This window comes from Hydra viridissima, unplaced genomic scaffold, assembly GCF_058129835.1.
Source record: "Hydra viridissima isolate aposymbiotic clone 2 unplaced genomic scaffold, HvirCarnegie_v1 scaffold_6, whole genome shotgun sequence".
In the NCBI taxonomy this organism is placed as follows: Eukaryota; Metazoa; Cnidaria; class Hydrozoa; order Anthoathecata; family Hydridae; genus Hydra; species Hydra viridissima.
The window spans coordinates 12159709-12182329 of record NW_028324305.1 but is presented as its reverse complement, the minus strand read 5'-3'; the positions used below and the strand labels follow the sequence as shown (position 1 = coordinate 12182329).

The 22621-nt window shown below is 31.1% G+C and overlaps 2 pseudogenes across 2 annotated transcripts; both read left to right on the top strand.

The window, feature by feature from the left end:
- The first annotated feature begins 6885 nt into the window (after positions 1-6885).
- LOC145180214 (uncharacterized) lies at positions 6886-9177 on the top strand (annotated as a pseudogene). Its single transcript, XR_016453659.1, has 8 exons — positions 6886-7176; positions 7265-7429; positions 7559-7732; positions 7847-7921; positions 8041-8079; positions 8336-8571; positions 8738-8915; positions 9017-9177. The product of XR_016453659.1 is annotated as an uncharacterized LOC145180214 (transcript).
- Positions 9178-19598: 10421 nt separating this feature from the next.
- LOC149887073 (E3 SUMO-protein ligase ZBED1-like) lies at positions 19599-22384 on the top strand (annotated as a pseudogene). The gene is made up of 6 exons (XR_016453757.1): positions 19599-20242; positions 20317-20561; positions 20659-20732; positions 20905-21259; positions 21374-21783; positions 21862-22384. The product of XR_016453757.1 is annotated as an E3 SUMO-protein ligase ZBED1-like (transcript).
- Positions 22385-22621: the final 237 nt, after the last annotated feature.

The following is a 22621-nucleotide window of genomic DNA, read 5'->3' as shown; positions in this document are numbered from 1 at the left end:
GCTTTTAGAATATATAAATATTTTAATTAAAAAAAACAATAAACATGATTTATTTAAACTTTACAACAACCATTGCAAAAGATCAATCTACCCCAACCTATGGCGTACTATGACCTCCAAATTGGGCCGCATTGATCTTATATGAGTGACATTAATCAAATATTTAATACTTCTATATCTTATTGCTGTAAATGATTTAGCCGAAGCGTAATAGTGTATATTAAGTAATACATCTAAAAAAATGTAAATTATTTTAAAATATAGTAGTAAAAATATAGTATGTTAATAATTGTAAGTATGTTAAGTGGATTGTTATCCAATGTAAATTTTGGTTAAATTCTGTAAAAGGTAGAGTTTGATTTATTAAAGTTAGATTTAGTGAATTAATGTAATCCCAAATCAAGCGAAAATTAATGATGAAAATCGAAAGTTTGTGTGCTTGCTCTGTCTGAAAAAATGTTTAAGACAGCTTACTTTTTTCCAAGCACATCGAATATCCCAACTGTACAAGACTAAGATCACTATCAGTGATTCTCGGGTACCACAACGGCTCGCGAATCGTGCAGAACTACTACAAAGTATTTTTTTGCAATTAAGTGTTTGTTAAATAATTTATAAAACGCAAGTAAGGATTTGTGATCTTGTGATTTTGTGATCCATTCTCTGTTGTCGAAACTAATAAGTTAGGAATAATCCATTAATTTTGCACCACTCCACTTTGGTTTCTGAGACGCAATTTTTTGGCATAAATTAATAACTTTAATTTAAAGACAAATTAGCGAATAACTTTTATTTCTCACGATTGGCGATATGTTTTAAATATTTCATAACTAAATTTTATATGATTAATGTATATATATATATATATATATATATATATATATATATATATATATATATATATATATATATATATATATATATATATATATATATATATATATATATATATATATATATATATATATATTACAATAGATATAAATAAAATATATATATATATATTACAATAGATATAAATAAAATATATATATATATATTAAATATATATATATATATTTAATACATATATATTAAAAATATATATATATATATATTTAATATATATGTATTAAATATATATATTTAATATATAGATATATTTTATTTATATCTATTGTAAAAAATAATATTAAATGAATTCATATTCAAAAAGCCAGTTAAATTTTAACTATATTTCATTATCCAATATAATTAAATCTAAATTTTTGTTTATAGACAGAATGACCGGAACTGCCATCAAAACCATAACTAAATTGTACCTCGGCTATAATTTCGTTAGTATTAATGGATTCCATGTGCTGAAAAATCACTTCTTCTTGTAATTGTACAGTATGTTTCACTGTATGCTCTAACAAATTCTTTAATGGTACTTGTGCAATGATATCGGAAATTGATAAACCATTTGGTCTACATGCTGATTTACATTTCCAAATCTCTTTGTAACCTGGATACATTTTACAATTTTTGATAACTTCTTGTCTAATGTTTTGATACTGTTGTTTACTTAAATTAGAATCCAAAATTAATTCTAATGCTTCTTCGGCTGTATAACGTACTGTTTTTTTTTTTGGTGAAAATATATTTTTTTTAATTTTAGTTGGCCGAGATGGACTTGTATTCAATTCTTTTAGAACCAATGCTAAATCACGTTTCTTTTGCTGACGTACAACCATACCTGCTGCTTGTAATATAAAAGATGTTTCGTACAAATTATCCCAGCATAACTCTGATGCTTCCAATCTCTTGGCCCGATCCAATTTTTCGGTATATGATAACCTTGGTCGTCCAAAAGATGTTGATGCAATTGATTGACTAGAAGATGTTGATGGAAAAGCATCATCAGTAAATGTAATTTCTCTTTTCAACCAATCCGAATTTTTACTTTTAAATCGGCATATTGTTCTTTGACAATCTGACCATTTTCGTTCAAAAGAATTGCACAAATGACATTTTTTCTTTTGAATATTATTGCTAATAACTACTGTTTCATCATTTCCAACTATTTAACCCATATGTGGCTAGCGTCAGTTTACACTGACAGTCACATTATCCGATTTAATTTGCAAAATAACAAACATTCTTTGCATTTTTCGTAATAATTACGTCATGTGTGAATGTATGATGCTGATAATAAAGTAAACTGCATTAACTTATTTTAATTTTTGCTCAGTTGACACACTTTAGTAGCGTTGATTAATATTTTTCGAACATGAGTGTTTCGTCAAGAAAAAGGTATGCATATATGTTTTGTTTTTAGTTGAAATATAGATTAAATATATTGTTAAATATCGTTTTAACATTTGAATATTCGGTATAGTCAACAAAGCTAGTCTTCTTAAATTTTTATGCGATTTCTGTGCGTCAGTTTAAACTGGCACTAGCCGCAGGAGGGTACAGGTTTTCAAACAGTTTATTCACCTCAGAATAGAAGGCATTTTCATCAGTTTGTAGACACTGTATGACTCCTTGTAAATATATGAGCCTTATCTAATACAAAATAATTAAACTACAGCAGTCTGGTATTTATGTAAGTTACTGTGACCCACCTTATTTCCCTTCTGAGTTCTTATATTTGAAGGTTGAGAGTTGTTTATTGTTAATTTTTATTATTATTTTACTGCTATTTTATAATGACGTAATTTGTGGGAATGCTTTGACGTCATTTCAACATCAGAGCAAATAAATAAGTAATAACTAATTTCATATACTTTGCAGGTACCGGCTTCATGAGGTGCTACAATTGCTAGAAGATACAGACGATGAATGTCTTCAGAGCGCCGAAATATCAATTGTTCCTCCAATAACCTCTGGTGCAGACACTGACGAAGATTCTGGTGATGAGAATGAGGTGTGTGGAGATCCAAACAGTCTCAATCGTAATCAACTTTTGGCGGAAGCGACGATGAAACTACGAAGACCCAATGGAACTGATGTTATTGGAATGGAAGAGTTGGACGGTGCAGAAGACACTGCAGAGGAGGACAATGTAGAAAATAATACACAGGGTACTGCAGATGATATAGTGGAACAGGGTCCGCAGCACAAGAGAACAAAGAAACAAGTTCCGTATAAACCGTCATGGGTCAAAAGCGACCTCAAGGAAACCGTCAGAAAGGAAAAGTTTCCATGGACCATACCTCCACCTAAAGTAGAAAACCATCTGTCACCAATGTCATTATTTGAGTTGTTCATGACACCAGAATTAATGCACAGAATATGCAACGAAAGCAAAGAATACGCTGCTCAAAAAGGCCATGACAATTTTGATCTGGACATTACATCACTCAAGCTTTTCCTATCGATTCTTCTAATAAGCGGCTATGCTCCTCTGCCTCGTCGCCCTATGTATTGGGAAACTGCGGGGGATGTACACAATTCCATGGTGTCGGCCGCTATGTCACGCAATAAATTCAGTTCCATAATGAGTAATATACATTTTGCCAATAACAACGCACTTGATATGACTGACAGGTTTGCCAAAGTCCGCCCTCTTATCCAGTCCATCAATGCTGCTTGCCTGGCAAACTTTCAGCCTGAACAAATCATCAGCATCGACGAAAGTATGATCCCTTATTACGGAAAACACGGTGCAAAGCAATACATCCATGGCAAACCCATCAAGTTCGGGTATAAGATGTGGGTGGCAGCAACTCGTTTGGGATATGTAATCAATTTCTACCCATATCAAGGTGCCGGCACGACAGATAAAGATCTGGGCCTCGGTGGATCGGTGGTGGTCAATCTCACAAAAGATTTACCAAAACGTGACGGTAATTTCTTTCACATTTTGTTTGACAACCTCTTTACCAGCCCACGACTGTTGCGCTTACTAGCGGATAGAGGAATGGCCGCCACGGGCACTCTCCGTTCTAACCGAACTGAAGGTGCGCCATTGAAAAACATCAAAGCAATGGACAAGCTGCCTAGTGGCTCGCATGACGTTGCCCTGGATCAAAAGACTAATGTATGCTTGGTACGCTGGCATGACAATAAGGTTGTGACAGTCGCCTTCCAGCTGTACCGTATGCAGGAGAAAATACCTGGCGCCCCGGAGCATGATCTGCTGTCATTTCGACGTCAGATTGCACAAACCTATGTGCAGACACTATCAATGAAGAAGAATTCAGTGCCGTATCCGCCACCTCGTGTAGCAGTCAATCGACGAGTACTTACTGAAGTACGCACAGATGCTACAGATCACTGGATTGCTCAGGGTACACAGCGTCGATGTGTGACACTCGGCTGCAAAGGCACATCAGTTTTCTACTGTGAGAAGTGCAATGTGGGACTGCATCCTGGTTGCTTTAAGGCATTCCACAGCAAATAACTGATGCCTGTTTTTGTCAATGAAATATAGTCTTTGCTACTTAACATTAATGTAACATTACAGTTATTATGTGCTATTTAAAAGTTCATGATATTTTTTGCATCCATTTTGTTGTTTCTGAACACTTTTGCGTCAAACGGGCAGTTTTCATTCGCTAGGTGGCCCTGTGAAATAATTAATAACAGTTATAAAACGTCACTGAGTTATGCTGCATCAGTTAACATTGCCATGTGATTCCTGGTTTCAGAGTTTGACTATTCTTCTTGTCATAGCCAAATATGACACGTGAGAAAACCTGTACCCTCCTGCAGCTAGCGTCAGTTTAAACTGACACCTATATTTTCACCTATATTCACTTAAGTATATAAAAAGTTATGAAGCAGTTGATGAATATTGTTCATTTGGACCTAAATCACACCAAATAAAGACATATTACAGAGGACAGTTTTTCAGTTAATGAATCTTTTTATCAGCAATCACCTGATTTAACAGAAACCAATTGTTGTGAAAAGTTACAAAAATGGGCTGTAAACCATCGAAGCCATTTGACTGTTGAAACAATTGAAGATTTGTTAAAAATACTGAGGGCAGAAAGCATTCCTAATTTACCAAAGTCTGCAGTTACATTGTTGCAAACAAAATCAAATAAAAATATAAAGTTAATGAATAGCGTAAAAAACACAATGGGATATTTTATGTTTCTTGGTATAGAAGAAGGTTTAAATGATGTCATTACTGAGGATTATACTGATAGTGTTATTCGTTTATTATTTAATATCGATGGTTTACCATTATTCGATGGTTCTAATCAACAATTTTGGGCTATCTTGGGACTTATTTTGCACAACGAATATAATTCACAACCATTTATCATAGCTGTTTATAGTGGGGATTCTAAACCACAAAGTGTAGATGTTTTTTTAGAAGATTTTGTCTCTGAAGCAAAATATTTAGTTTTAAATGGAGTAAATATTGGTCAAGTGACCTTTAAAATAGAGGTTGTAGGTTTTTCCTGTGACACACCTGCCAGATCATTTGTTAAAAAATGTAAAGGACATGGTGGTTATTATGCATGTGAACGTTGCAAGACCAGAGGGACGAAATTTAAAAAAAAAGAGTTTATCCTAATATGAGATCTAAGCTACGAACAAAAAGTAGTTTTGAAATGAAAAGTCAAATTGAACACCATTTAGGTTCAGGTAAATCCCCATTGTTAGATATACCAGGTTTTGACCCAATTAAATCAATGTTCTTGGATTCTATGCATTTAATTTACCTTGGGGTCATGAAATGGATTATGCAGCAGTTAATTGGCACTAAAAAAGTAAACCATAGATGCAAGCTATCTGTGGAAGATATTAAATGTTTAAATTTAAAATTGAAAATCTTAGTGAATTTTATACCCAAAGAGTTTCAAAGAAAAAAATTTGATATACATAATTTTGCACATTGGAAAGCCACACAATTTCGTTTTTTTTTACGTTACTGTGGATCATTGGTACTACACAATATTCTGCCTAGTCAAATGTATAAACATTTTCTGCTTTTAGTTGTGGCTTGTCGAATACTTTGTGATCCTCAACTTTGCCTTCATAATGTAAACTATGCCAAAGAGTTATTGAGGAAATTCTTTGAGCTAACTCCGTCATTTTATGGCACTGGTTCACAGGTAATGAATATACACAATTTAATCCACTTAGCTGATGATGTTGAGTACACTAAGATGTCTTTATCTACAATATCTGCATTTCCTTTTGAAAACCATCTTGGTAAAATTAAACGACTAATTGGAGGAAGAAATAATACTTTGGGTCAGTTGGCTAGAAGAATATCTGAACAAAAAGCCTGTCCAAAATTAAAAAATAAAAATGCAATTAAGAAGAAAGTTCTTATAATGAACTTTAATACTATGCTTGAAGATGATGTTAATTTTGAAGATATAATATTTCAAGGAGTTACACTTAGCATTAAAAAGCCAGATGACATTGTAAAAATGTGTTCTGGCCATATTTTTAAAATAACAAGAATCCGAAAAGTGCAACATAATTTCTTTTTGCAAGGTTATATATTTATGGATGTCAATGATGTTTTTCAGTATCCATGTGCCTCTTCAAAAGTTGGAATAATGAAACTTGGAAGAATATCCACAAATGAAGAAACAGTTTCTTTAGAAAATATTGTTAAAAAATGTGTTTTGTTTGAAAGCAACGATAATACATTTGCCATAACTTATCTTCATGATTCATAAAAAAATCTAAAATACATTTGTTAACTTTATATTACATTTATCAATTATTATTGTATTATACTAGACTGTTTAATGTAACATACAATACAAGTCTGTTATTTGAATTTGTCAATAGATTTATCTTATTTGAATAGTGTTATGAATATTTGAAGGCTTTAAACTATTTTATCTTTAGAATATTTTTTGTTCAGATTTACTGAACAATAACTGTTTATTTTAGTTTGAAATAATCAGTATTCAAAGTAACTGAATTACAGTATTTTGTAAAAGTAATTTTAAATTTAATTTGCTATTTTTATAAGGTATTTAATTAATATGAATCTTCAGACAAGTACAACTCATGTTGTAGTCAAGTTTCTTGAAAAAACATGGAAAAAAAAGCATGGAAAGGAATGTATTGATGTTATTCCAATTTTATGGATGTATTCTAAAAAAGACAAATTATTCTGTAAATATCCATCTGAAAACGAGTATCATGCGCTTGATTCAATGAGTAAAATGTCATTAATACCAGGAGTTTTGTGGAAGAGTTTTGAAATTGTTTTAATTAAAGAAGCAAGTATGTAATTCAAATCTTTATGTAATCAATTTTAAATGCGTTTTAACTTAAATGTTGTCATATTAAAAGATATTTATTTACATGATAGAAAGCTATGAACAAGGATTGTGACGGATGATTAGGGCATGCTCTGAATTTGTAGTACAGAGCAGTAATTTTGAAGATCCAAATAGTTCAGAAGGAGAATCTGTTCCTGTTAAATTAAGCAGCTCTGAACTTAAAGCATCTTTAAAAGATATCTCTTCGTTTAAAGGTATGGTATTTTTTTATTATTGCAAACAAACATTACTTGAAATATTTTAAAAAATCGAAAGATTTATTTAACCATATAACTGTTTTTTTGTTTTTTTTTTAAATAATATCTATGTCTTATCTGTTTTAGAGCGTAGTATTGAAAGCTCTGGAGATAGTGATATTTCAGAAGAGTCCTTTGTTTCCTTTAAAGTAAAGAAAAAACGATCATCATCTCGTGATGAACAATCTAATGATTCATCGTTCTCGTCCCCCAAAATAAAGAAAATAGCGTCTTCTAAATGTAACAGAGAGAAACAAAACCGTATGTTTTCTTTAATAAAAAAAATCCTTATAATTACAAATAACCGTTATTGTTGCTCACACAAAAAAATGCGTCAAAGCAATTTTTATTATTCAAAAAGTTTATTATTTTCAGAAATGATAAAGTATTCCAGTATATCACATGAAGACACCAGGAAACATTTAAGCGACGATAAAACAAATAAAAAAGGTAATGCAATATAATTCTTAGTTTACATTTAAATATTATTTTAATTTTTTTTCAATGAAATCTTTTTTAGAATGTTGATCATTACTTACAAATGTAATATTTTGAAAATATTTTTTTAGATCCAAATTATAAGTATTGTCCTACATGTGGCTCTGCAGGTTAGGATATTGTCAAAAATTTTTTACTTACAATTCTTCATTCATTGTAAAGAATTAATTTAACTTTTCACTTGAATGAGGAAATGACACTATGGAAACCTTGTTTAAACCACACAAGTGTGGAAACGGACGTTAAACATTGAGAAAAAAATTACATAATGATAATGATAATTTAATAATTAATTACTGATTTAGTTATTTAAAATGGTTGTTTTTCTTTACTAATGCAAATATAAAATATATGTTTTCATGACAGCTAAAGATGCTCCTGCGTCGAAAGCTAATCTGGAGTCTGCCAGGAGAAGCATTGAATATCGTATTAGAGAGGAAGCAAAAATCACAAGAACGTTATTTAGTCTTAACAATAACACTGTTGATATCCAAAAAATAATAACCGAACAGACGATTAACGAATTACCATTCAACCGTATAGAGAGTTTCCATGATTTTGATAACCAATTGAAGAGTGATGTAGTAATGATTCAAAAACTGGTAAACAATTTAGTATTGATTCAAAAAATGCTAGAAATATTTGTTTTAAGTCTGCTACGAAGTATTGTTTTATTAAATATTATTTTTTATTTATAATTAATGTTATATTTAATTATTTGATATTTAGTATATGAATTTTATCTATAGATTAATTATTTTTTTTTAGAAATGCTTCATGATGTTAAATGTGAAAAGTACATTAAAACTTTCGGAAAATTTATCTTTTGTAATTCCAAAGATTATTTTACCGAATATTCAAGTGCTTTACAGTGCCTTTGGACGAGAGTCAAATGGTGTAAAAAAATTGAATTTTTCTGGCACAGAAACTTACAAATATTTGCTAGGTATATTGTCTTATTTCTAACTTTAACAAACATGAATAAAGTATTATTTTATTCATTTCTTACTTAACCCTTAAAATACACAGTTTTGATGTTTATTTTAGAAGTAATAACAATCAGATTTCCTGAGATAAACGAAAAACAAATTTCTAGTCAAATAAGTCGCTGGTTTTCAGGTGCGAAGGATAGAGCTGGTGGAAAGAAAAATAGATTGCTAAATAAAAAGAGTGGTGCTGGTGTTGAAATTGAAGACGAAATTCTATAAATTTTTTTTTTAATTATACAAAAAAAAACATTGAAAAATAATACTTTTGTCTTAAAAGATTACCTTATAAAATTGATGCTATAGTGTCATACCAGTCTTGCGCCAGTGTTAAACAGTACTGGCGCAATACTATGCCTGTTGCGAATTTTTAATTAAGGCAGTACTATGCCATTACCAGATGCCAGCTATGGTTAAGTACTGGACATTCAGTACTGGCAAAGCGTTATCATCCCATGGAAATGACAATACAGAACCAGTACTGACTGCCAGTATTGCACCAGTATTAGACAGTACTGGCGCTGTACTGCGCCTGTTGTGAATTTTTGCTTGGGATAAACAATTGGATTTTTAAGTCTATTTTTTTTTCAATTTGCACTAAAACAAGTAGCTGTTAATTAAGATCGTAAGATATAAGAATTGTGACTATGTTAAAATAAACTATAAGATATAAAGAGAAGAAAAAAATATAAAAATACTGAAACTATTTAAGAAAATGATGTTCTTGATGCTTATTAAGAAATAAAGTATTTGGGTCAAAATACATGATTTTTCTAATTATTTTGAAAAATAATAAAGTAATTCCAGATTTCCTTATATTACAAGATACATATATCTAGCAGATAATACTATACAAAATATCTCCACGATTGAGATAATCGTTAAGGAGATATCAACAAAAAAAAGATTATCTTTTTAAGGGCACCCAGCCAAAAATAGACAATTTTTAAGTACAAATAAAATAGTAAATATGTAAAATTATAGTATACATTAAAAAAATAGTAAAATTGAATAATGCTTTTAACCCCCAGGAAGAAATTATAGACAAAATAAAATTTCGAAAAAAATACTGCTATCAAATTTTTAAAAGTAAATTTAAATTTATTGTCTTTTTAAGAGCACTATACCTGTAATTTCCGATGAAGTGTTAAAATGCGGAAGGAATTTGCGAAAATCTAATTCGGTTTTTACGGTTAATTTAATCTTTTTATAGATTACCATCGAAATTTAATCAAATACCTAGAGACCGCCGATTCGTTACTGTTTATCGGTTTGCGGATTGTGCACCGAATTATCTATGCTAAACGGTTCAAACTACTTACGGATTGATTTGATCCGAAAATAATTTATCGGAAAATAATTCGTTAAAATTTTTTCGGATTATTTTTTCGGATTGCAATCCGATTCGATACTTTCGGATCGGATTGCAATTCGAAAAGTTTTTTTCGAATTGGAATCCGAACCGATATTATTTTTACGGATTTATACGGATTCAGAATAAAAAAAGCTTTCGAATTAAGATTCATTTTTATTTATTTATAATATTCAAATATACAATGAAACGAAATGATTTCCTTGTTAAGAAATAAAAAAAAAGTCAAAATCACACTGAAAGTTAATCATTTTCCAAATTCATTTCCTGGCCACACAATGTCTTGAATTTTACTGAGTTGCTTAGTGTTTTCTTTCATATATACCAACATCTCAACCTTTGAGATTGAAAGATTGGTTCTTCTAGAGCTGTATATATTCCCTGCTGTTGAGAAAACTCTTTCAGATGTTGATGATGCAGCAGGTATACAGAGGTTTTTTCTGGCCAACCTTGACATTATTGGGTAAATATACTGGTTTTGTTTCCAGAATTCCAGTACATTTGTATTTGCTGGAACTGGTTTTGAATTCAAATACCCCTCAATTTCAGTAGAAATGGCTTTCTTGGTGCTTGTTTCACCTCCAGGATTAATGTAACCTGCACCAAACACTTTCTTCCTCAGTTGTTCAGTGAAATCAAAGTCGTCATCATCTTCATCATCCAACATTGAAGGGGAAGGAATGCTTTCGCTAGCCAAAATTTCTTTTTTTGACAGTTCTTCCATAGCTTTTTTTACTGCAGTTTTGACTACTTCAAATTTTTCCCCCTCATCCACAAAGCACATGCCCTTGCTGTTAGGATCTAAAAAATGAGCTATAGAGAATTCAATATTCATCAACTCCCCTTCGAATCTTTTGTTTAGATCTTCATTGAAGTAGTGAGCAAGCTCTGATGACACCTCGGTTTTTGGCTTGATCATCTCCCTTGCTAATCTTCCTCTGATGTTGTATAGGCAATTAATAACGGAACAGATGCTAACATTCTTTTCACTGCTGCATTTCTCAGAGAATTCTGAAAAGCCTCTCAGAAGCCGGATGACAGATTGAATAGATTCCACTTCATCATCTGTTGGTAAAAGATCTGTCAACTTACAACCTCCAGAAACAGTAGGGTTCGGATTCTTTAAAGAATGCATCGCCGGAAGAAGATCCACCACAGACTCCATTTGATGGAGGTCAGAGTTCCATCTTGTGGGGCATCTCTGTACTAACTTCGTTCTGGAGTTTTTTAAGGCTTTGGCAGCATTAACTAAAGTCATAGCTTTTTGAGAGGACTGGTTGAAGTGACCTACTAATTTTGTTATTTTGTGGTTGAGAATTGACCATTTTGGACATCTTTTATCATCGACAGCACCACTGACAACTAGATTTAGACGGTGGTCGACACACCAAATTGCACTTTGAACCCCAATTGATTTCCTAACCCCTGCTTGGACATTAGCTGCACCGTTGACTGTTATCCAGGTTTTGACTCCAAAATCAAGTTCCAGTTTGTTGATAGATTCCTTGAGCTTCTTGGCAATATTGTCGGCAGTATGTTGTTCGGGGAAGTAGGACATTTCTACCAAGAAGCGCTTTAATTGGAACTTTGAATCTATATAGTGGAGTGTAAGGCTCATGAAAGACAAATTGGTGTGATCAGTGGTCCACACGTCGGATGTAAAGGCCACTCCATCAAGATTTAACTTGTCTGAATTGAAAATGTTTTTTACTTGTTCCTTGATGAATTTAAAAAGGAGAGGAATGTATTTTGTAGATATATTCTTTGCTGTAATGGCTCTGAATTGACCGTTGGTTGCAGTTCTCATCATCCGGGTGAGTGCGTCAGTTTCTACAATAGAAAATGGTTGAGTGTCCTCAATCACCCATTTAGTAATGTCAACAACAGTTCTTATTTGATTGATGTCAGTAACTTCCCATTCAGGTTTGGTAGCCTGTTTTCTGCCTTGCAGTGTCTGTGTGTTGGAAGTGCCACAAGTTCCACTTGGTCCAGGCTGTGGCGATACTGGTGTATCTTTTTGTGTTTGTGGACATCTCCTCTTTTTTCCTCTTTCTTGTGTTTGTTCAAAATCTGAGTCTTCAGAGGCAAGCTCATCAAAAATGTCTGGTATTGTTGATTTTTGCTTGTCTTTCCTTTCTAATTGTTTATATAAATTCAAGTGGACTCTTTTCAAATGGTTCCTTAAAGGACTTGTGGTGCTTTTATTGATTAAGTATATTTTGCCACAGGCCTTGCATTTTGCCTTGTTTTCCTCCACATTGTTGAAGAATTCCCAAATATTAGACAGCTTAGGCATCTGAAAAGAAAAAAAAAGTGAAATGAAAAAAAAAAAAAGAAACGAATCGGATTGAGTTTGCCATATCGGATCGGACGAATATTTCGGATTATTTATTGAATTTAAAATCCACAAAAACGGATCAGATTGTTAATAAGGATTACTTTTCGGATTAAAAATTCGAAAACACGGATCAAATCACATTTTCGATTTACTGACTTTTTATTGAAATATTTGCCTCAATATTTCCTTAATATTTGCCTTAATAAAACGTGATAGTTTTTGATGCATACAAACAGTTTCCGAAAAAGAACTAATTATTTATTAAGTTATTTGAAAATTTTCCTTAATATTCGTCTTAACAATAAATGATATTTTAGAGGCATGCATAAAGTTTTCAATAAAAGAACTAATTATTTGCCTTAATTATTGAAATGAGCGTAACAATTTTTCAAACTAGTTTTTATCTCTATTTCTATTTTTATTTCTGTTAATATTTAAGTAGAAGAAATATTACAATATAAATTTTATCGGACCAATCCACTAATTGAAGCAATCCGCAAAGCGAAATAATTCGCAAAGGAATTCGATCCACAAAAAAAAAAAAAAAAAACCGCAAAAATTCAGTTTGAAATATTCTTAACTTTTAAATCAAATTAATATAATATTGGCTTACCGTAATAAATGTAGGTGAAGAATAGTAGACTTGATCTGTTGAACGAATTGTTGTATGTTAAGATTTCCAAATAGAACTGATTGAAAATAAAAAAGATCCACTATTTATAGGACGCGCACATAATAAAAGCGTAATTTTTTTGGACCACACCATTTAATGGTGACGCGAACGGAACGCGATTCGTATAATTCTCTAAACGAATTAAAGTTAAATTGATTTGTAAAAATTTTTCGGATTAATAATCCGAACAGCAAAGAGAATCCGCAAAAAAAAAAATCCGCTAGTGGTTCGTAAAAATTTTTCGGATTGATAATCCGAACAGCGAAGTGAATCCGCAAAAAAAAAATTCGCTAGTGGTTTGTAAATTAGTTTTCGGATTATTAATCCGAAAAATTTTTACGAACTGACTATTTTAATCCGCAAAATAAGTCGGATTGGCTTTTTGCGGATTTTACGAACCGAATCGGCGGTGCCTACATATTTTACTTCAATCAAATTTTACAGCAATTAGTAGTCTTAACGACACATTTTTTTGAAAAAATTTATACTTAACGTAATGACAAGCACGTGACCAGTTTTGCGGTCCAATTATACATTCTGTAATCATTTCAAACATAATTCATTATGGTCAAAACATGTGCCCCAATTTTAAAGCAAGTATGTAAAAATTGTAAATTTATTATCAAAAAAAAAAAAAATTTTTGTATTAAAATTTCTTTAACATTTAATAATTTTCGTTCGGTAATAATTCCTAATTCTATTCCTATTTTCTTTTTTTGATGCTTATATTCAATTCTATTTCAGTTTTCGTTCTTCAGATATATCCAAATTTTAAATTTTTATTCACATTAACGAAATCAATTACTTTTACTTCCTCTTTTACTTCACGTTAATGAAAATATCACTGTATGGACAAATTTTAGGCACCGCCGATTCGGTTCGTAAAATCCGCAAAAAGCCAATCCGACTTATTTTGCGGATTAAAATAGTCAGTTCGTAAAAATTTTTCGGATTAATAATCCGAAAACTAATTTACAAACCACTAGCGAATTTTTTTTTTGCGGATTCACTTCGCTGTTCGGATTATCAATCCGAAAAATTTTTACGAACCACTAGCGGATTTTTTTTTTTGCGGATTCTCTTTGCTGTTCGGATTATTAATCCGAAAAATTTTTACAAATCAATTTAACTTTAATTCGTTTAGAGAATTATACGAATCGCGTTCCGTTCGCGTCACCATTAAATGGTGTGGTCCAAAAAAATTACGCTTTTATTATGTGCGCGTCCTATAAATAGTGGATCTTTTTTATTTTCAATCAGTTCTATTTGGAAATCTTAACATACAACAATTCGTTCAACAGATCAAGTCTACTATTCTTCACCTACATTTATTACGGTAAGCCAATATTATATTAATTTGATTTAAAAGTTAAGAATATTTCAAACTGAATTTTTGCGGTTTTTTTTTTTTTTTTTTGTGGATCGAATTCCTTTGCGAATTATTTCGCTTTGCGGATTGCTTCAATTAGTGGATTGGTCCGATAAAATTTATATTGTAATATTTCTTCTACTTAAATATTAACAGAAATAAAAATAGAAATAGAGATAAAAACTAGTTTGAAAAATTGTTACGCTCATTTCAATAATTAAGGCAAATAATTAGTTCTTTTATTGAAAACTTTATGCATGCCTCTAAAATATCATTTATTGTTAAGACGAATATTAAGGAAAATTTTCAAATAACTTAATAAATAATTAGTTCTTTTTCGGAAACTGTTTGTATGCATCAAAAACTATCACGTTTTATTAAGGCAAATATTAAGGAAATATTGAGGCAAATATTTCAATAAAAAGTCAGTAAATCGAAAATGTGATTTGATCCGTGTTTTCGAATTTTTAATCCGAAAAGTAATCCTTATTAACAATCTGATCCGTTTTTGTGGATTTTAAATTCAATAAATAATCCGAAATATTCGTCCGATCCGATATGGCAAACTCAATCCGATTCGTTTCTTTTTTTTTTTTTCATTTCACTTTTTTTTTCTTTTCAGATGCCTAAGCTGTCTAATATTTGGGAATTCTTCAACAATGTGGAGGAAAACAAGGCAAAATGCAAGGCCTGTGGCAAAATATACTTAATCAATAAAAGCACCACAAGTCCTTTAAGGAACCATTTGAAAAGAGTCCACTTGAATTTATATAAACAATTAGAAAGGAAAGACAAGCAAAAATCAACAATACCAGACATTTTTGATGAGCTTGCCTCTGAAGACTCAGATTTTGAACAAACACAAGAAAGAGGAAAAAAGAGGAGATGTCCACAAACACAAAAAGATACACCAGTATCGCCACAGCCTGGACCAAGTGGAACTTGTGGCACTTCCAACACACAGACACTGCAAGGCAGAAAACAGGCTACCAAACCTGAATGGGAAGTTACTGACATCAATCAAATAAGAACTGTTGTTGACATTACTAAATGGGTGATTGAGGACACTCAACCATTTTCTATTGTAGAAACTGACGCACTCACCCGGATGATGAGAACTGCAACCAACGGTCAATTCAGAGCCATTACAGCAAAGAATATATCTACAAAATACATTCCTCTCCTTTTTAAATTCATCAAGGAACAAGTAAAAAACATTTTCAATTCAGACAAGTTAAATCTTGATGGAGTGGCCTTTACATCCGACGTGTGGACCACTGATCACACCAATTTGTCTTTCATGAGCCTTACACTCCACTATATAGATTCAAAGTTCCAATTAAAGCGCTTCTTGGTAGAAATGTCCTACTTCCCCGAACAACATACTGCCGACAATATTGCCAAGAAGCTCAAGGAATCTATCAACAAACTGGAACTTGATTTTGGAGTCAAAACCTGGATAACAGTCAACGGTGCAGCTAATGTCCAAGCAGGGGTTAGGAAATCAATTGGGGTTCAAAGTGCAATTTGGTGTGTCGACCACCGTCTAAATCTAGTTGTCAGTGGTGCTGTCGATGATAAAAGATGTCCAAAATGGTCAATTCTCAACCACAAAATAACAAAATTAGTAGGTCACTTCAACCAGTCCTCTCAAAAAGCTATGACTTTAGTTAATGCTGCCAAAGCCTTAAAAAACTCCAGAACGAAGTTAGTACAGAGATGCCCCACAAGATGGAACTCTGACCTCCATCAAATGGAGTCTGTGGTGGATCTTCTTCCGGCGATGCATTCTTTAAAGAATCCGAACCCTACTGTTTCTGGAGGTTGTAAGTTGACAGATCTTTTACCAACAGATGATGAAGTGGAATCTATTCAATCTGTCATCCGGCTTCTGAGAGGCTTTTCAGAATTCTCTGAGAAATGCAGCAGTGAAAAGAATGTTAGCATCTGTTCCGTTATTAATTGCCTATACAACATCAGAGGAAGATTAGCAAGGGAGATGATCAAGCCAAAAACCGAGGTGTCATCAGAGCTTGCTCACTACTTCAATGAAGATCTAAACAAAAGATTCGAAGGGGAGTTGATGAATATTGAATTCTCTATAGCTCATTTTTTAGATCCTAACAGCAAGGGCATGTGCTTTGTGGATGAGGGGGAAAAATTTGAAGTAGTCAAAACTGCAGTAAAAAAAGCTATGGAAGAACTGTCAAAAAAAGAAATTTTGGCTAGCGAAAGCATTCCTTCCCCTTCAATGTTGGATGATGAAGATGATGACGACTTTGATTTCACTGAACAACTGAGGAAGAAAGTGTTTGGTGCAGGTTACATTAAGCCTGGAGGTGAAACAAGCACCAAGAAAGCCATTTCTACTGAAATTGAGGGGTATTTGAATTCAAAACCAGTTCCAGCAAATACAAATGTACTGGAATTCTGGAAACAAAACCAGTATATTTACCCAATAATGTCAAGGTTGGCCAGAAAAAACCTCTGTATACCTGCTGCATCATCAACATCTGAAAGAGTTTTCTCAACAGCAGGGAATATATACAGCTCTAGAAGAACCAATCTTTCAATCTCAAAGGTTGAGATGTTGGTATATATGAAAGAAAACACTAAGCAACTCAGTAAAATTCAAGACATTGTGTGGCCAGGAAATGAATTTGGAAAATGATTAACTTTCAGTGTGATTTTGACTTTTTTTTTATTTCTTAACAAGGAAATCATTTCGTTTCATTGTATATTTGAATATTATAAATAAATAAAAATGAATCTTAATTCGAAAGCTTTTTTTATTCTGAATCCGTATAAATCCGTAAAAATAATATCGGTTCGGATTCCAATTCGAAAAAAACTTTTCGAATTGCAATCCGATCCGAAAGTATCGAATCGGATTGCAATCCGAAAAAATAATCCGAAAAAATTTTAACGAATTATTTTCCGATAAATTATTTTCGGATCAAATCAATCCGTAAGTAGTTTGAACCGTTTAGCATAGATAATTCGGTGCACAATCCGCAAACCGATAAACAGTAACGAATCGGCGGTCTCTAACAAATTTGCTAAGTGAAATAACAGAGCAGTTCGCAAAGTGTAAAAGTTCAATTGAATTGCTCAAACCAATCTTAAGCCAGGAATTTGATATACCAAAGTCTTTTGTACATTGAAATATTTGGTACATTGAAGTATTTGACATTGGGACTGGCTAGAGTTCATGGATCATTGTTTGTGGAGAGTTTCATCAAACTCTTTAAGAGGTCTAAATGGTTAAGGTTAAATTTACATGATGCAATTCATCTGGCTTTCTCAGACATTTTGTAGAAGTAATTCCAATCTACGAAGAGGATATTAAAGATGACTGCACTTTAAACAACAAAGAAAAGTTAAATTTGAGATTGTGTATCAAATTATATGTATTATCAAATTCCATATTCTACACAATTTATGTTTAATTATTCTACGAAGCATTAAGAGTATTCATGCCTTTCAAAACTTTATTAACTTCATCTGAGTTTTTGTTTTAACTTCATCTGAGTTAGTTATTACTTAGTATTAAGAAGTCCTTGGGCATCAATTACTGCTTGCAAGCAACGAAGAATTCTATCAATTAGGTTTTGTAAATAGTTTTTAGGAATATTTTGCCAAGCATCCAAATCTAAAAATAAATCTTGTTTTTTAGTACTGTGCTCATCCCTATCATCTTTGTCATCCGAATAATAACACAAATTTTCAATCGGATTGATACCCAGGCTTTGACCAGGCCAATTTAACAATTCTGCTTCATTTTATTTGAAATGTACTTTGGCAATCTTACTAATATTTTTTGAATCATTGTCTTGTTCGAAGACAAATTGATGAACTAAGCTTATTTTTCTTTAGATGTTGTGTTCGGTGGACATCCTGAGAGTGCTTTATACTGCACACTTTCCATTTTTTAGTATTCTTGCATTGTTGATTGTACCGCTGCCTTGTTTTTATTATACTTTTCACCAATTTTTCTATACCCTAAGCTACTTTATGATCATTAATAGAGATGTGAGTCGTTTTTTTGGTTCTTGTTTTTTTGGCCAAAAAAACCAACTGCTTCGTTTTTTGGTTTTTTTGGTTGCTTTTTTTAAACTACTCTTTTTCTTTTTTTAAACACTGAAATAATTTTAAAAATTTGTTTTTAAGTGTTATTTACTAAAAGAGAATATTCATTCCTTTATTTAACATAAGATTTTGTTATTATTGCCTTTAAAGTTCATAAAGTAGCAGATCCCCACAAATTTTTTTTTTTTGTATTTTTTTAACTAACTACTTTAACACCTTAAACATTTAAATAAATATCACCTCAAAAGTGTGTTTTTGGGTGATATTAAAACACTTTGTCATTCTCTTATTTAACATACCATTTATCTGTCTTGTTTTACAAGCTCTTCAAATGTTCATCAAATAACATTAATTATTATCAGCAGATTAATTATTATTGTTTTTCAATGACTTACTTATGATAAGCTAAACAAAAATTGAAAAAACTATTTGAAGAAACATTTTTCTTGTAAAATACAGAGACATAAGTAAAGGAGATTTGTCTTTTTTGTTTGTTTTTTTATGTAGATATGTTTTTTGAGTTCGAAACAGTTTTTCTTCAACATTAAAAACAAATTTTTCAACAGAATGAGCGAATTTTTGTAATTTGTAGAATGAATGAGACCTTTTTTAATTTATGTTTTTTAATTTATAAATAAAATAACGCTGCATTGCAAAATGTATATGTATTGTATAAGTTTGCATAGTTTTAATTTTTTCAAATTTTGCTATCTTATTTTATGCTTTTTGTTTTTTAACTTTATTTCTGCAATTGCAAATAAGTTAAATTTGCCATTATTTAATTTCAGAAAGTGGAAATAGTACTTTAAATCATGTTATAAATGTTGCATAAGTGTGTTGTAGTATTTTTATTTTTTAATTTTCCCTTTCATAATTTGTAGTAAAGTAAATTTTTAGTAATACAATTATTATTATTTTTTTTGATAGTATAACTGAATTATGAAAATATTTTAGAATATAGCCTTTATAAGGTATTGTAAGCATTAAGCAGATTTCTAATCAAAATAATCCCATCATTTTGATTAAAACACAGTAATGAGTAGTAATAAAAGAGTAGTCTGTGGCCACACTGGGGGTAGAAAGAAAACATCTGTGAGCATTTTGTTTAAGCCAGCAAGCCAGGTGAGCAAAATGGAAAGAGTTCAATGTTCTTTTTGCAATGATGTTATGTCAAAAAGTGGAACACGTATGGCCATGCATATTAAGAAATGTAAAAAATGTCCAGCTGAAGTCAAATACAAACTTTTAAATGATGACACAATCATGTCAAAAAAAATCACGACAGAAAAAATACAAAGAAAAGCAACATGTAAATTTAAAAACCTTATTTCAAGTAATAGTACAAATGTCACAAGCATTATTTCAGACCCTTTAAAAAATTCTGAACCAATTTCTAAAAGTGGTAAATCCTGTTCAATGTTTGATAGCATGAAACAATATGAAAAGGTATCAGCATTTTTTTTTTTTTTTGTATAGCATATTTGTTTTTAATTGTTTATCAAAGATTATTATTGTCATAGGAATCAATTGATGCACATCTATCTAGAGCTATTTACGCAAGTGGGTCACCCATGAGTTTAGTTGATAATAAATACTGGAAAACCTTTTTGAAAAACTTACGCCCAGCTTATCAGCTCCCATCAAGGTATGAAGTGTCAAACACACTTTTGGATAAAGAATTCAATAGAATATCAAGCAATGTTAAAGAATCAATTGCAATAGCAGATTCTGTAGGACTTATGTGTGATGGATGGAGTAATATTAGGTTGGTACTTGTTTAATAAATTTATACAAAAATACTAATGTATTGTTTATGCAAATAATTTAAAAATTAAAACTTGAAAACTATTTACATTTTGCAGAAATGAAGCAATTATTAACTTTGTGTTGACATTGCCTTCATCATTGCCTATTTTATGGAAATCACTACCTTCAGGTAAAATTTACATAAATTTATATTTATTTTTAAGAATAAATAATAAATACATTTTTTAAAAAAATTGTTTTTAACTCTCTCCCAAATCGTAACTTATTTCTTCATGCTCAAAACTTTTAATTTTATAACTGAACAGTTTGTAAAGTATTTACATGAAAGTAATAATTTTCAGGTTCATCAAGTCATTCTGGGGAATACATAGCAGATGAAATAAGGAGGGTATTAGAAGAAATTAATCCTAAAAAAGTTATGGGAATAGTAATAGACAATGCAGCAAACATGAAAAAGGTATGGAAACTATTAAAAATCAGCTATCCTCTTCTTAATTGCTATGGATGTATATCTCATGGTCTCAATTTGCTTTTTAATGATTTTATAAAAATACCTACTCTTTGTGTGTTAATGTCACAAGCAACAGATATTGTAAAGGAAATCAAAAACTCTCACATAATAGGTGCAATATTTAAAGAAATTCAAAAATCAACTGTTGATTCAAACATTTCATTAAAACTACCGGTAAAGACCAGGTAATTATTATTTTTATACAATTAATTAAAACGTAGTTTTATATAGTAATCTATTTTATTTCGAATTTTACATTATTAAATTAGGATATGTGATTAAAATCTATTTATTAATAGATGGGGTTCCACTGTGGCGTGTCTTGAGAGTATACAGAAAAATAAAGTCTTTAAAATCTTTGGCCATCTCTGAGCGATGTGTATTGAATTCTACAGCAAAAAATAGCTTGTTATCAGATATTTTTTGGGATAATGTTCAAGGATTTTTAAAGCTGCTAGCACCAATAGCTGATGCAATCAAGATAACAGAAGCCGACAGCCCAATGTTGTCATCTATAGTTGAAAACTTTTATAATTTAGAAAATAATATTACTCAAAACATAGTAAGCAGTCCTTTAACAAAAAAAGAGGAAGTAGAAATGAAAGAACTATTTGCTAAAAGAAAAAAATTTTGCTTAACAAAAGTTCATATGGCTGCTAATCTACTTGACCCCAAATATCAAGGAAGATATTTAAATGGGGAACAAAAGGTTAAATTATTAGTAACTTTTGTTTATTTTTATTAAACCAAGTAAAACCATTAATTCATATCAAAATTTTTTTAACAGATTGATGCATGTGAAGTGATATATTCAATTGCTGTAAACTCACCTAATATCAAAATAGATATTTTGATGGCTGATTTAGCAAATTATCAATGTAAAGGAGGAGTTTTTTCAAAAACTTTTATATGGACAGCTGTTGACTTAACGTTCGGTCCAAACTGGTGGAAGGGATTATGTTCATCTACTGAATTAGCAAAAGTAGCAGCAAAAATTCTTCAGCTTCCTGCTACAAGTGCTGCTTGCGAAAGAAGTTTTAGCAGTTATGCAAATATTCACAGTGCCAAAAGGAACAGATTAACTAATGAAAGAGCAGCAAAATTAGTGTTTGTATTGCAAAATTTAAAACTGGAAGCAATAGATATGCGTGCAACACAACAACCAATTCTGCCTAAAGAACCAATAAATAATTCAGATAAATCTCACGAATCAATAAATGTTTCAGATGAAGAGTCACCTGAACAAGAATTTGAGTCATTTGACCAAGAATCAGAGTTTTCTAGTCAAGTCTTCTGTAGATGAGTTTTAGTTTAAAAAAAACAACTTAAAATAACATTGTTTTTTTATCAATTTTTGAATTCAAATTTTGAAAAGAACAAATAGTTTGTTAACTATTTTAGCAATAAAAAAATCATTAATTTAACTCTTTTGTGAACTCTGTTCACGCTTTAATAAAAATAGATTAATTTTAATATAATTTGATATAGAATCTAAAATACTCAAACAAAACTAAACATTTTATATAAGTTAAAAAAAAATTAAAAGT